Below are 11872 nucleotides of genomic sequence, written 5' to 3'. Positions count from 1 at the left end.
GCTTCTCTCTCTCCCCCTCTCTCTGCCCACCTGCAAGTGTGTGTGTGTGTGTGTGTGTGTGTGTGTGTATGTTGGGAATCAATACTCTGAAAGAACAGCCAGAGGTTTTATCCACTAGGCTATCTCTCTAGCCCTTGGGAAAAGGTGCAATAAAACCTTTGTTCAACATTTGAAAATACATAATTGTAGGCAAAGTAGTACACACCATTAATCCCAGCACTCAAGACGCAAAGGCAAGATCTTTGTGAATCAGTGGCCATCCTGGTCTAAATAGTTCCAGGGCAGCCTGAACTACATTTACTCTATCTCAAAAAATAATAATAATTACAAAATGTAATGTCATTAAATATGTGTCAAAGCCATATTTAATTTTGCTGTGATTCACAAAGTTCATACTTCTGGTAAATCATATAAAGATATGTCATATGTGATCTCCATGTCTTGCTCTTCTTTTTTTATCTGTATTCACATTTTATTTTATTTTATTTTTTCAGTTTCATGTATTCTTACTAATTTTTGATCCTTTTTTGGTTATTTTATTTATTTACATGTCAAATGTTATCTTCCTTCCTGATTTCCCCTCCTCAAGCCCCCATCCCATCTCCCCCTGCTTCCCCCCCCACTCACCTACTCCCACCTCACCCCCCCTAGCATTCCCCGACACTGGAGCATCGAGCCTTCACAGGACCAAGGGCCTCCCCTCCCTTTGATGCCAGATAAGGCCATCCTCTGCTACATATATGCAGCTGGAGCCATGGGTTCCTCCATGTGTACTCTTTGGTTGGTGGTTTAGTCCCTGGGGAGCTCTGGGGGGGGGTCCTAGTTGGTTGATGTTGTTGTTCTTCCTATGGGGTTACCAACCCCTTCAGCTCCTTCAGTCCTTTCTCTAACTCCTCCATTGAGGTACCCATGTTCAGTCCGATGGTTGGCTACAAGTATCTGCATCTGTATTGGTCAGACTCTGGTAGAGAATCTCAGGAGACAGCTATACCAGGCTCCTGTCAGCAAGCAGTTCTTGGCATCAGCAATAGTACCTGGGTTTGGTGGCTGCATATGGGATGGATCCCCAGGTGGGACAGTCTCTGAATGGCCTTTCCTTCAGTCTCTGCTCCACTTTGTCTCTGTATTTCCTTTAGATATGTAGAATGGTTATACCCATACACAATAGTACCAGAGTTATATCAGTGCACACATTTTGGCTAATACTATGGTACTGTAGGATGCATTGTCCAGGGCTAAATAAGACATCATTTCTCTGCCAGCAACTTGCACAAGACATTGCAGTGCTACAAAGTTAGCCTGTTGGGAGAGTTTCCTAGTAAGTTCAAGATTGTTCTCTATGTATCTTGTAACTGAAATGTTTGGTGTCTTCAGTAAACACCATGTGCATAGGGTGGCCATGCAAGAGCTCTAACAATAACCTGTTTTAGTTTGGGTGCCTCCATGAGCAGAAATTCCTAAGAAGATACCAGGGTCTGCTACAGCAAGTTACGTTTAATACTCCTGGGATCTGGGAGCAACTTTACCTGTGTGTGACATCACTGCTCAAGATCTTTAAAAACCATTTTTCCTATTTACTTTTTAAATACTGCAGTTTCATAAGGATTCTTCATAAAGAGTTCTTTTTGGTTAATCTACCCACTGTTCTTTCTTTCTTCCTGCCCCCATCTTGAGTTAAACACATATTACACATTGTCCAATGCCCCAGGGATTCTTTTTATAGCACATGTGTTCTCCTATCCCCTCTTATTACATTTTTTTACTTGCACGCAAAATAATAGGTTTCCATGTAGCTTATTCATGGACATCTCATTTGAGTTGAGCTTCAGCAGCCCCCTGAATTCCCCATCACTCCACTACATATTGGAATCATGCACTCAGCATTCCAACTCTATTTTCATATCACCTCCATTCTAATATCCACCTTCTTTTCCCCTCCCTGAATCTCTCCACTACTCATGGATTTCTAGCTCCATATCTTCTGCATGAACTATCACTAGAACACCCAACATTTGAGAATCATGGGATGTTTGACTTGTGGCCTAGGAAGCAGCACTCATCCTAATTTCCATGTAGCTACATTTACATCTAAATTTCACACTTTCATTTTTATTTATATCTGAATAGCATACTTTGTGGATAAGTATTACACTTTCATTTCCACATGTGACAGCTGAGTTGACTCCATTGCCTAGATACTGTGAATAACGGTACAATGAACATGATGGGCAAGTGCTCCTTGGTAAAGATGGAGAGTTCTTGGAGGTCCTGCCTGGGAGAGTTTGTTGTGTATCAGTTTCCTCTGAGATTAAACCTTCCAACTTGGAGGAAGCTCCTTAAAACACAGGATGTTAAAGGAGAAGTAAAGGAACAGGATGTTCTAATGTGAGGTGATACATTCAATCCTACAGCGAATCACCAGAAGCTCAGAAATCTATGACTTCATAGCTTCAGGAAGTCCCAGAAACTAGCAAAATTCTCTACTGTGCTTCTGCCTCAAGCATATATAGTCAGTAAGGACTCTGACATTGTCACACATAATGAGCTTCCTAGAAGATGCTCAGACCAGCTATAAAGTAGTCACCAGTCAAGCTGCCTGGACCGGAGGAGATAAGTTGCTTGTTGGAGGTAGTGAGTGGCTTGAAAGACTTCTCTCCTCAGGTGAGTTGCCTGTAAGCTGTGCAGTGTTCCTCATATTTGCAACTTCATTAACCATCACCTTCACTGGGTGACACAGCTGTCATTTAGTCCTTCATGCTTCTATCAGTCGCCCCTCATCCACACTCTTGTATCTCATTCCATTAAAACTCACTAGTCCACTGAGAATTAGAGATGACTCAGTGGTTGAGAACACTGCTCTTTCAAAGACTCACTTTGAGTTCCCAGCACACTCTTTAACCTCACCATCAAGACATCCAATGCCCTCTTCTGGCCTCTGTGAGCACCAGGAACACACACATCCATGCAAAAACAAAAACAAAACAAACAAACAAACAAAACACCTCTAAAAATGAAACCACATTCACTTACCAAGTTGCAGTTTGTTTGTTCACAACATTGATTTTTCATTGGTTTCTCATGTGGAATAAGTAGATGGGTGTCTTTGTTTCTAGAGGAATGATGCCATACTTAGGTCTATAAGTGTGTCATCCAGATTTCTTTGCTTCTTTCTCTCTTTATTTCTTTCCTGTAGAGCTGAGTTTGGGCTATACCACTTTGGCTCCCAGCAGATCGCATGTGTCCACCTGCCCAGGAGCTATCTGGATTAGTGAATGGGACACACACACACACACACACACACCATTAATTTTAAAATACCTTGGCAACCTCAAAGGCTGGCCACTCCTAAACCTTCCCCTGGCTCAATCAGGACAGTGGCCCTGTGGCCACTTACCCAAATTCTTAGATGGCTTCTTGGCGCGCACTCTCTCTCTCTCCTGCAGGTCTAGATCTGATGCATCATGGCGATCCTCTTTTTTCTCCCCACCCCTATATCCTAGTCTGTCCAACTCTAAGGGTCCAGCCCCGTACCTACTCATTGGCCATTGTAATCTTTATTGATTAATCAAAAACCAATTAGGGACAAGGATCATTAGTGTTTGGACATACAGCTTTCCTATTGAATCAAAGCATTAGAATCAACCTCTAACACTTTCTTTCTCTTCTTCTTTTTTTTTTTTTTTGAGAATATATACAATGATTTTCAAAGTAGATACTCTAGTTCTCATTCCTACAGCAGTATTTGAATTCCTTCTCTCACTTAAATGTCAACAGTAGTTATTCTGTTTTTGAAGATGGCCATTGTAGCTAGGGCAGCGTGGTAGCTTAAAGAAATCCTTGTCTGCCTTTTACTGATAGGTTTAAAAACTTTTTTGTTTGTTTGAGTTTTTCTTTGGGTTTGTTGTTTTTGTTCCTTCATTTGTTTTGTTGTTGTTGTCCTGCGCTTTTTTTTGTACTTTAAAATTTTTGAGATAATAGTATAATTATAACATGCTTCCTACTGCCAAATAATCCCATATATTCTTCCCTGCCCTCTTTTAAATTCTCAGCTTTTCACTTCATTAATTTTATTGTATATATAATGAATATGTATAATATATGCATAATTGGTACACTTATATATTCCTAAGTATAACCTACTCAATCTATATCATGCCACTTACATATATGTCTCCAAGGCTGTCTACACTGTGTAGGGATTGAGGCCTCATGGGCTTTCCCCCATCTACTTTGTCATGCCCATTGTTGTTGTCCCGGCTCAGTTCTTGTTTGGGCAGTTATGCTTGTGAGATTTTATGTATATATCTTCTTCTTGTTGTTGTAGGCAATTAGTGCTATCTAAGATCACCCTGGAGGTGACATGAATTCCTCACTACTACCCATACCAATGTTGTGGATTCCTGAATCACACACACACACACACACACACACACACACACACACACACACGGAGCCTAATATTAAATATATCTTAATCAGTTCAATGACTGGGCCACCCCAAAGTTCCACATCACTAATGACTCTCCTTTTATACTCCTGAGTTACTAAATTTATGTTTTATCTTTGTTACCCTAGATCAAATTGGGGGTGAGGGGGCCCTGGAGCCACTCTTCCACAGCTCTTACATGTTTGGTACTCTGTATTCTACAGCTTTCAAGCCTGTCTCTTATCCCTTTCCTAACATGGCGATCCTAACCTTTTCTAGGTCCTCTTGCTCATGAATCCTACCGTCCTGCCTCTGTTTCCCTGTCCAGCCACTGTCTGACAGGAACTTTGTTTACCAATCAGAAACAGCTTAGGGCAGGGACCGTTAGAGCCTTACATGAATGATTCTTGTGTAATTTTGGGAAAACAAGTAACATAATACAAGCATTAAGCTAAATTTAAAACAATTCCCCTTTTCATCCATTAAGAATGCCTTTTCTCTCAGATATACAAAGAACATAGCTAAAACAGTTGTGTTAATTTATAAGATATGTTATACACTAATAACATCCAGCTCATTTTGTCAATTTAGATACATTATTTTAACATCTATTATAACTTAGAGTTTATCATTTTATATCTGAATTATGTTTTGATTTTAACTTGAATTATCATCTGAAATCATTCTTTTAGATCTATATCATCTTTCTCAATGTTAAACAATTTAAATTTGATTATGAGACTATAACTAATCTCAACCCCATCAGTGACTTGAGAACCAATTAAATATTACTTGAATATATAGGAAGCACAAAAACATAGCTTCCAAAATTTAAACAATTTGTAGTGACAGTTGACTACCTGGACAGTCCCCTGTTCCTCAAAATGTTGGAGCATCTGTCTTAAGCCTTCTGGCCTCAAACCATCTGACAGACCTTAAGTGAAGTAGAAATTATGAGAACTAGCATGCTCTGTCTTGGCACAGCTAAGCTGTCGACTATCCCCGCACCTTGTGTCCTTTCCTGGACAGTATTTTTGTCTGTAGATGAATTAGGGCAATTCTTGCCCAGTGGCTACCTTGTCACAACTGGAGTAACTCTATATAGAGCTTATGATGTTTAATACCATCTTTGAACCATGAAGTGGGTACTGTCAGGAGTAGAAATATCTCTTAGTCAAAATTTATAATAGCTTCTGGCATTCCTAGGAGCAACAATTTCACAGCAAACTCCCTGATCCTCTGCCTCTTAGAATATTTCTATCCCATCTTCAAAAATATTCCTTGAACCTAATGTCATAAAACCTATTCCTCTAGGATAAATTGGCTTTCTTTTGAGACAGGGTCATCCTCTGTATAGCCAGACGTCCTAGGTTCTATATGTAGATCTGGCTGGCCTTGAACACCAACTTCCCCTGTTTCTGTCTGCTGTATTTGAAGGCTTGCATGACCTTGCCCATACCTTACACATACCATTTTCTATGTGTTTGTTTATTTGTAAAGATAGACTTTCACTGTGTAACATTGGCTAACCTGGAACTCACTTTTTAGGACAGGTTTGCATTGAACTCACAGAGATCTACCTGCCTTTGACTCCTGAGTGCTTTCATTAAAGGAGTACACCGCCACTGCCCAGCTCATAATGACCTAACAGTTTACTCAAGATAAAGGCACAACCTACTTGATAGAAATGAGTTAACATTTAGAGCTTATATGTCTATTGACATTAAAGACTTCTATTGCACTAAATTGGAAACTCTAAAGGAAATAGGTGAGGTTCCAGATGCATATAACACACCAAATGTAAACAACATGAAATAAATAATATGAACAAGACTACAAGTAACAATGTGGTTGAAGCAGTATTAATACAACTCCAGGTTCACAGGATTCTATCAGAACTGCATAGAACTAATGGCAATGTGACCTATAGTTGACTTACTTCTTGACATAAAATGAAACACTTCTTGACTCTGACTATTACTTGATACTAAAGCAGATACTGAGCTGGGATTGGTGGAGCATCCCATTAAATCTAGCAGCCCAGAGGCGGAGTAGGCTGATATCAGTGATTTCAGGGCCAGCCTTTCTCAAAAGCAAAAAGAAACAAATAAATAAATCCCCATTTGATATTTGTACAACTAAAATCAAATTACAGACTGATGTGGTAATTTAAAAAATAATTGAGTTGGGCATGGGTACTTTTTATTTTATTTTTTATTGCATATTTTATTTATTTACATTTCAGATGTCATCCCCTTTCCCCATTTCCTCTCCCTAGAACCCACCATCCTATCCCCCTTCTTCCTTGCTGCTTTTATACCATTTTAATTATATGCAAGTATTAAGGTCAGTTCTAGGTTGAAAAACTAGCAACACAATAGATGCAAATAGTCAAAGATCAAGCAAGGCAACAAACAAAGTTCCATGAACACTCCCATAATCACTGTTTCTAAGAGCTTATCAGGATGACCAAAATATCTGAGCCTACTTCCCTGTCCTAGCCCAAAGTCATTTTCATGTCTGAAGACTACTTCCTTGTTCTAGCCTAAGATTTAGATTCCTGCCTGAAATTACTCCTTTGTTCTAGCCTAATGTAGATTCCTGCCTGCAGTCCATTTTCTTGTCCTTGGCCTATGTCAGATTCCTTCCAAGCAGCCCATTTCCTTGTCCTTGGTCAATGTCAGATTCCTGCCAGGCAGCCCCAAAATCTCTCCGTATCTCCCCCTTTTTATTGCATAAACCAGACTAAGCCTGTCTTAGATTGTTCTGACAAGAATGCCTTCCTTACCCATTGTGGAATAGGCATTATCAAAATAAATGCATTTATGTCTTAGGTTGGTAAGGCTATGTGCAGAATCTCACCTGTCCTTGGCTTGCCAGCCTGTTAATTTAAAAGCTCTGTCTGGGGGGTCCATTTTCAGTTTCAAGCCATGTACTTTGGCTGCCAACCTGTTGATGTAGTTAGAGACAAGCTTTAACACAATGGGCAGGAATAAAAGTATTCCCAGAACAAAAAGGGATAGCATGATCAAGCTATATATGTCATACTTGATGCTTGACCAAAATAGAAATACTGATCTCAGGCCATGGGTAATTTTATCAGCACTATCTGCCACATCAACGCTTAGCAGAGCAGCATTCACTAAATTCATAAACTCACTATGCAAAGTTAAAACATCCAGAGAGGTGTTAGAATTATGCCAAATACACTACACATGTCTTTAAACTTTTTTTTAAATATAATGACTATCACTGTAAATTTTAGAACTGACATGAATCCAATGGTATTTGGCATGATACTCGAGATGGCTCCTTACTCTTAAATTCTAAAACCTCCTTCCAATAATTTGAATAGGATAAAGAGCATCAATCTGTTCTTCCAAACGCTTATCTATATCCTCTTGTATATTCAACACATTAGTAACATTTTTTTTAGTAAATTAACTAAAGTATCTGTCTTAACTTCTTATGTCAAAGCAATTGCAGAAGCAGTGGTGCTAGCAATTAATGTAATTAAAGCTGTTATACCAGCAATAATCAAGCCCACTACCTTCTTGTTTCTGCTTAAATCCTGACTCACTTCTTCCAGTGCTTGCAAGCTTTTTTCAGAATACCAAAGTTCTGTGATACTCAGGGCAATAAAACAACTGCTGGTTGATAGACCTCCGAAACTGACATGCCAGATTTTAACACACTAATATAATTAGAAAGTGTACAGTCAATGCAACTTACATTAAATACTGTAGAAGAAACAAAAGTAATGTTGACAATTAAAAGAGCCTTAACACATGTGCTAACACTTGTTTGAAACCCAGATCCCATACAATTGTTCAAAACCCATACATGTTTGAAACATGTATGTTATCTCTTGCTAACATAACATCCTAGAGAACTGTAGCTAACTTCCAAATATGTCTCTGAAAATGTCCAGAACCAGACTTCCAAATGAAGACTGTTATTCCCAGTACTGGATTGATTTCTAGACCAGTCCATGATTGACTCTGAATAACTGGTCACATATAAGAAAAATACAAGAGTCATCATAACTTCTCTCTTTCATTCTCTGTTCCACAAGGCCTAAGAACTTGGGGCAAGGCAGCTTGCCCATCAGGGATATAGGTAAGCAAAGGTGGGTTGGGAACATATGTTCAATACAGCTTCCCAGTCACCATTGTCAGGGCACTCAGCAAGCTCACAGGTCAACATCATTCTTTGTCCCAGCATCAGCATGTCTCACCCGTCACTCTGGCAGCCACCATGCTCCTTCAGCATCCTGCAGAAAAAGGACATGGGCACTTTAAAACCCAGGTTTACACAGAGAAACCCTGTCTACAATGAATGAATGAATGAATGAATGAATGAATGAATATCCCTCCCCAGTTGTCTATTATTGGGTATTTCACCCTGGCATATAAATGTATAACACAGTGTGTGTGCATGTGTCTGTTTGTGTGCACATGGGCAGGTACACTTCAAATATTGCCCATCTCTCTCCTACTTCTCCACTACTCTGGTCCACAATTCCAACAGTCACTCTACTGTGTTCATATCTATTCATATGGCCCGGGACCCACTGAGATGAACCAGAGCCATTTGAGACTATAGGTTTGGAGCTATGTGCTGGAGCCTGATGTGCTCATCACAGGATAACAACTAAAGGAGTGATTCATCTCCTTGAATCTAGCTATACCCAACATATGAGAGGTAAAGTAAGTCGTTCCCTTTCCGAGAGTGTGGTGTTCTATCAGGCCAGGGTAGGTAAGTACACTTGCTGTTGGTTACTGATTACAATAGTTGAATGGAGTTTAGAGAAGTTAGTCTTTCCCTTCTGATTCATAACCACCTCTTCTTCCTCGTTGTCCTCACATCCAGAAGTCATATACTAATAGGAAGTGTAAAGTTATAGTATATATGCAGAGGACCAGGTGCCAATGAGAGTAGTTCCTGTGCCTCCTGCTTCAGTCCCTGTGAGTTCACTTGCACTTTCCTAGTTCATTCAGAGGGTCTTGTTGTCCTGGTGTCCTCCATCTCTCCTGGCTCTTACACTCTGCCTCATCCTTTCTATGTTTCCCTGAACTCTGGAGGGATTTGATGGAGCCCTCTATGTAGACTCTCTCTCCTCCTGATGTCTGACTTTGGGCGTCTGCATCTGTTCCCATCTGTAGCCGGAGGAAGCGTCTCTCATGATGACTGACTAAGGCACTGATCCATGAATACAGCAGAATATCATTAGGAGTTATTTAGTTCACACTTCTATTTCTCCTATGAGTAGTGTTTGGTTTTATCCTAGGTTTCTGGGCTGTCTAGGCTCTGGTCCTTGGTTGTGCAAGCAGTTTGGGTATGACGTTTATCTTTTGGAGTTAGCCTTCACTCATATCAGACATTGGTTGGCCGATCCCACAATTTCTGTTCCACCATTGCTGTGCATCTTGTGGACAGGACAGATTGTAGGTCACCGGTTTTGTAGCTGGTTGCAGTCGTATCTTAAAGCTCCATTTCATTATTGCATTTCATATACTTTTAGTTGTGAGAAAAACTCAAGATATGCAAACAGAAATTTCTCCCTAAATATACTGAAGAGCTGATCAGATGTCGCATTTGGAAAATCATTCCTTAGATATTTGTATTCTGTCTTCTCTTCATTTACTGAGTACAGTATTGTGTTAGACATCTGTGATTTTTCTAAAAGTTATTATATTAGTCATAGGCTACCTCACAGAACACATGGATTATTATTTTCAAGTTACAACTTGTCACCTGTCTGGGGCATATGAGATTGCCCAGAAACATGGAGATGATGTAGCCACAACCATGATGGGCAAGTGAATGAGCAGGACAACAGTCTTGCCTGTTGTAATTGTTAGAAGACATTGTTCCTTATTGTACCTGAATTACAGTGACTTAATACTAGTGTAAAACGAACTTTACTTGACTATGTTGAATCAGATTAATTTTTTTTTCACAAATTATAAGTCAAATGTGAGTCCATGAAGCCGCATTGTTCTGTAATTGTCTTCCTTATATGTAGGTATTCATATTACACCCTTCATTTTCTTCTCAGTGGAGGATACACAGATACACTCTGGTAAATGATCTCAGGACTCAGTGTAGGGTTGACTTGAGGATCACTGTATAAGAAACGTTAAGAAACACAGCAGTGTGTGGAGCTCAGACAGCTGAGGAAGGAAATAAGCAACAGCTTCCTACTGCAGACCTGACTCAAATCACCTAGAACCTCTGACATCTGCCAGAATATTTGCTTTAGATTAATAACTTTTGAAGAATCTAGTGGTTCTCTCTGTCTGTCTCTCTGTCTCTCTGTCTCTCTCTTAGAAAGAAAATAGGTCTTTGATGCTTTAAACAGAGGCTTTAATATTACAAAGTCTGGGTTATCAGAATAGTAATCTTCATTATGGTACATTAATTTACACAAGCATTGTGAATCTGAGTTGCATTAAACTGTTCTACATCATCAATATCTGAGAAAAAATATTTAAAAACAGGAATGTATACTCTGAACATAATTAGTCACTGAGCTGCATCCTAAAGCTGATTACTGATTTCTCAATTATTTGCTTCATCTTCCTTGAAGACTGTCACTCCGTTTTTCTGAAAATCCATGAAATTATAGTGTAAGAAAGTGTTAACTCCTCAGAGGTTTGCTTACAAATCCCAACAGTGTAAGTAATGGAAACATAAAGTTAAGAAACTTGCAAAAGCTTTCAATGTAGTTTAAATCTTAAAACACTTATACTAAACTAAAATTCTGCAAAAGTAACTGGGACCATTGATGTGGTTCATGGATGTTGCTATCAGGCTTGAACCCAGTGACATCACATCTAAGCAACCCCCACATCGTTGCCAAGACAACTGCCATACACTCCCAGAATCCACCTGGCTACTTCACCTTTACCTGGGAGAGGCTATGTCACCGCCCATATACAAGAGGCAGAACTCCCTGACCTTGCTCTCTTCCTCTGCCATCTTCTTCTATGTCTCTCCCTCCACATTTGCCCTGAATAACCCCTCCCCCTTGGAACCCTTAGGTCTGGTGTTGTCAGTTCTAAGCTGCACACGGATGTCTAACAATAGACACCTTAGGTGGGTAGGACTTTTCAATCGCTTGTGCTACCGATGCAGTGCAAGCTGTTCTTCAGGTTTTCTTTATTTCGAGACAGAGACTATGGTCCACATTCCTGAAAGATCTCTCCCAAAATCAAAATTACAGTATATGGTTTTGGCTTCTCACGTTTGTATTTTAATAGATGGCGCTCTGGCATCTGAATTTAGCCTGTTGCTCTTTGGTATACATTATATGGTCCAGAGGCTGATAGTCCAATGGGGGTGTTAGGCTGCCTATTTTGTATCTGAAGGGTTCAGAACTCACTATGGGGGTCCGATACCGGGGTGCTGCGTCCTATCAGATCCAGTTCTGGCCCAGGCTCG

Source organism: Grammomys surdaster, unplaced genomic scaffold, assembly GCF_004785775.1.
Source record: "Grammomys surdaster isolate TR1022 unplaced genomic scaffold, NIH_TR_1.0 327, whole genome shotgun sequence".
In the NCBI taxonomy this organism is placed as follows: Eukaryota; Metazoa; Chordata; class Mammalia; order Rodentia; family Muridae; genus Grammomys; species Grammomys surdaster.
The sequence above is the reverse complement of the archived record's forward strand: the minus strand, read 5'-3'. Positions refer to the sequence as shown.